Genomic DNA, 5,194 nt, shown 5'->3' on the forward strand with positions numbered 1-5,194 from the left:
TGCTAGCACTCATTGCTTGTCCTCAGGCAGGCAAGGCCTCAGTGAAGTGTTGACCATTTCCTCCTGGGTACAGTTACCTCTCAACTCTTAATCCCAAATCCAGATGTTACAGACTGATCTCACCTCTGAAACATGCAACTTCTGGAAAAATACAGCCCACAGCTCCATACAAAGCCCTTCCTTAAACACCAGCCCTCTGCATTCCTTACTACCTTTCCATCCACTGCTATAGGTGGCTGATACTCCTCCGTCTGCCAGCGACCGAACAGTGCCAGGTCCTCTCTGTCCTGGTTTGCAGGCTCTGCCAGGCGTGCCTTCCTTGCCTGGTTGGAAAATCCCTTCACCATCTGCGCAAATACAACGACCAAGCCTGTAACACCACCACAACAAGTTGCCAGCGATTTCAGACTTTCCTAGGACATCGAAGGAGAAGGTCTGGGAGAGAAGAAATGCCCAGTTCCTAGCTTCAGTATCCATTGCTTATAAATGTGTATTGGCTTTGTGTGGGAAGGTTTTGGTAGTGGGGGGATACAGGGGTGGCTTCTGTGAGAATTCAGCAGTTCAGGGGTGACAGAATTCTGTGTAGAAGCTTCCCCCATGTCTGATAAAGCCGTTGCCAGATGGACCCGCTGCTGGCCAAGGCTGAGCCCATCAGCGACGGCGGGAGCGCCTCTCAGATAACGTATTTAAGAAATGGATAAAAAAAAAACCCTGTGGGAGAGCAATTGCAGCCAGAGAAAGGAGTGAGAACACGTGAGAGCAAGAGCTCTGCAGACACCCAGGTCTGAAGGGGAGGGCAGGAGGTGCCCAGCATCGGGGCAGAGGTTCCCCTGCAGCCCGCGGTGCAGCCCATGGTGAGGCGGCCGTGCCCTGTGCCCAGGGAGGTTGGGATGGAGCAGGTTCCCCCTGCAGCCCAGGGAGGACCCCACAGCAGAGCAGGGGAAGAGGCTGAGGAGTCCTCCCCTGAGGAGGAAGGAGCGGCAGAAACAACGGGGGATGAACCGACCACAACCCCCGTTCCCCATCCCCCTGGAGACACACAAATTGGGAGTAAAGTGAGCCCAGGAAGAAGGGAGGGGTGGGGGGAAGGGGTTTTAAGATTTGGTTTTATTTCTCATTATCCGTCTCTGATTTGATTGGTAATAAATTAAACTAATTTCCCCAAGTCAAGTCTGTTTTGCCCGGGATGGTAATTGATGCGTGATCTCTCCCTGTCCTTATCTCGACCCATGAGCCTTTCATCGCAGCTTCTCTACCTCATCCAGTTGAGAAGAGAAAGAGACAGAGCAGCTCTGGTGGGCACCTGGGCCAACCCACCGCCCATGGACAGGATGACAAGACTCCCAGTTCGCGGCAGCTTCCACCACGTACTAACTCTCCCTTACGGAGGCTGTGGCAGAACCCAGACCACAAAGCTCATGCAGAGAACCCTAGTTTCATGCTGACCGTGCTCCAGAAGCTCTGCAGACACCCCAGCACTGTGCTCAGACTGCCCATATCGCTCCTCCTCAGCACTGAAGCCCTCAGAGCCCGGCAGAACTTCTCCATTAGCCACAGGCTTTCCATTAGATCCCCGTTTTTAAATAGTGTGCAAATAAACCCAAGAAATCTATGGAAGGGCTCATTGCCAGGGCTGAGCTGATACGATAGGAAAAATCATTCTATCCAGGAACTGCTTTTTGTCTCTTTTCCCTGCAAAATCCATTCTGTTTGCCACTGTTGGGACAAGATACTGGGTTAGGTGGACCCCTGGTCTGATCGGTACAGCAGACATTATGTTAAACAAAACATAAATCAAAATGAAAAGTCCTTTAAGATGAGAGGAGTCTGCTCTCGGGACCAAACTGGAGAGGAGCTGAGGCCTAAGAAGCTGCTCCCTCCTGTCTTGCTCCGTTCAGAGGCCATCATCCTCCAGAGGCCATCACTGGACAAACGATGGAAATTGTGCTTTGCCCAGCATCGGGGTTTTTTAGCTTTGCTTCCAGTCTGCCTTAAAACCAAGCATGGAAAACCACATCATTCTTTGCAAAAGAAAACAGACCCCAGGGATTCATTTAGGATTAATTTACATTTCCTAGATCAGCAGGGTTTGTTTTGATATTCATTGTTATTTTATGGACAACCTATTAAGTCATTTCAATTAGAAAAAAATTGATCTAAATGAAAATTAATTTGGAGAAGAAAAATAAAAATGCGTTATTCCCAACGGTATTTTCAGCATTCATCGCCTCCCTCTTCCTTTCCTCCAAAACAAAATTTGGTCAAAAATTGGCATAATTCAGGAATGCGTTTCCGTCTCGACCAAACTACATTCCCCAGTTTTAAGTGGTTTTGTCAAAGTTCTTCCAAAACATTCCACCTTCAATTTACCTCTGGCCTTCACTGTTTTACCCCCTCCCTTGGCTCCTGCAAACTATTACTTCAAAAAGAAAACACATACAGATGACAATTTTCTATGAACCTTTCTGTTCAGACCTTCTATTAACCTTTCCCTTTGTACATAAAAACACCAATAAAATAGAATCTCCCCCTGGAATCCTGCAGAGATTTGTTCCTTTTTTGACCTAATGCACAGGTTTTAGCCCGACCGTGTTTCACTTACTGTTTACCTTTGTTTCCTTTTCTCTCTTCTCACCAGTCTGGTCAGAAAAATCCTGAAAATTCATCCAAATTATAAACATTTTGGGCGTGTTTTGCCAATCATCTGTTAGCGTGGTTAGGCTGTTGTGCGAGGAGGAGGAAGCAAGAGCCTGTGAAACAAAGACTGCACTGAAGTATTAGGCTGATAAGTGATAATGTTCCCTCCAGGTGCTGCAAGTGTAGAGATGTTCTTACACACGATGCTTCTTGTTAATAAACTTAAGTTTCCCGCTGAGCCTTGCCGAGTGTCTCTAATGCAGCCTTCTCCCGGCGAGGAGCATAACGGGGCAGCTTTCATGGGTAGTCGGTCAGGCTGAGGCCATGGGCTCCAAAGGCAGGTGGGTTCCTGGCTGGCCAAGCTGATTTTTAAGCAAAAAAGGGAGAGAAATTCTGTAGGGATGGACACGGCCGGGAAGCGGGAACTGCTGCCTGGGGTGTGTTTGCTTCAGCAAAGAGGCACGGTGGAGAGATGGGGATGGGCTGGGTAAATCGTCCTGCGACCAGGCGGGATGACTGTGAGAAGTGAAAAATGAGAAACTGAACGTCAAAACCCCAACCCCTCTTGTTGCTAACCCTAAAGGGTCAGTCCATCACCCCCTCGGCCAGGGTTAGGCTCTCCGTAAAGAGACCTTAGTCCGTAACCTGCCCTGTGACAGTGGTTACACGGCTCACAAGTACTCCAGGAAAAAAAAAAAAAAAATCTTTCTGGATGTGACATCCATAAACACCCACGACCCTGCAGAAATAATGAGCACATTGAATATTTGAAAGCTGAGAAACGCTCACATTTACGGATTTTTATTGCTTGACGCAACACTGAACAATAAAGGGAGCAAACTTTTACTGGTAAGAGAAGCAGGTAAGGGATCTCTCTGACCTCTGGGTTTGATAGTTTTGCCGTATACCAAGATGCATTTCAACCATCGCTACAGCAATCTGCCATGCCTTTGTGTTAATGAGGAAATCCAAGTGTGTTGTGGCATCGTTCATCATTGTCATTATCATCCCAGTTCCCTCTTCGTGATGACATGGGAATAAAACAAAACTTTCCAAACCTTTAGGAGTTTTTTCGCAAGCCACAGCCCGGGAGGGTGAGAATCCGTTCTTGGATGTGGATTAGAAAATATTCATTGAATTGCAAATGTTTTCCAACAAGGAACCCACAATTGCTTGTTTCTTCATTTGTTCTACTTGTAATTCATCTCCTGCAGCTGGCTATCTGTGGACTATTGTTTCTGCTCTTCGATGGCCTGGCTAAATAGAAATATATTGGAAGAGCAGCTAACTCAATAACGCAGCGTATCCCACCTAAACACGGCTGTGAAATGAAGGTACGAGTTGGGCTAGAATACACGAAGCTTGGTGGAGATTTGCAAATAACATCCAGATATTTGCAAGTAGCAGATAATCTGATCTCAAGAATTGAAATAAGCCAAATTCAGCCCTTTCCTTTTCAAACAGAATCATGTATCATAGTACAGGAGCTGGAGTCTGTTTATTTGATGATTTTTTTTTTTCCCTAACCCTAACCCCTAAACTGCCTACAATCATCCGCATCCCACAGGCTGTCTTTTTTCCCCACTCTTCTCCTTCTCTTTCCTGATCCAGCGTGGGTCGGAGCAGCTTTCTAAAATGTAAAATACTTTTTAGCTGTAATTCTTTCCTTACAATTTCGTATTTTAGAGATTAAGCCAGCATGTCCAATATGATTTCATCCAGTAGTCTGATTGCCACATTTTCTATTCCCAGCGTGTTGAGAGGCTCATGGTAACCATGAGCTTTTCATGCTGGACACCAAGTCTTTGATCTTCATAGCACAAAAGCATGGAGTGCTGATGAGATAAGTTCATGGAAAAACTGCTGAGCAGGACAAGGCGAGTGAGGAACCGTGAGCCGTCATGGTGACAGCTCTGCTCTGTGGCCACCAGCTTTCTCCTGCTCGGCAGCTACTGGGAGAGGGGAATTTCTCTGTCAAGTTTGCACAAGGACAAGGGCAGGCAAGTCCCCACAATGTACCTGTTACTTTGCCAGGCATTGCTCTTCCATAGCTTGATGTTTTGGAGGCAGAAATGGGGCAGACTCCTTCCAGCAGAAAAGCACATGGATAAGCATCACCTTCTTGGTGTCCTTTTGCTGCTCCTTCTCCCACCCTGCCCTCCGGGCTGTGTGAGCTCCCTGTAGAATCAAGACCTTTGAAAAATAGCCCTGAACGAAGATAGGACTGGAGTATTTTGGATACCAGCCTTCAGGCAGCAGTCAGTTCACCACCTGACCCTAGGGAAGTGGATAAGTCTACCCTGTGCCTAAGGGCCCAGTCCATAAAACGGCACGGTTCTGCCTCACCTCCCTTCAGCAGCATTGCAGCAACAGCCTCTGTGGGTGACTGTTGAGCTCCCAGATGGTGTGGTGTTTTGCCAATTATCAGGCCTAGCCTAAAGGACACGGTCAGCACAAAGATGAACCAATAACCAGATTGTATTTGGTACAAAAGGGTCAGCACATGGGTGAGCGCTGGGGGCACAAACAAGTCAGTCAGATGATACATAATGGACAC

Source organism: Athene cunicularia (assembly GCF_003259725.1).
Source record: "Athene cunicularia isolate RWA chromosome 12 unlocalized genomic scaffold, athCun1 chr12_part1, whole genome shotgun sequence".
Lineage (NCBI taxonomy): Eukaryota > Metazoa > Chordata > Aves > Strigiformes > Strigidae > Athene > Athene cunicularia.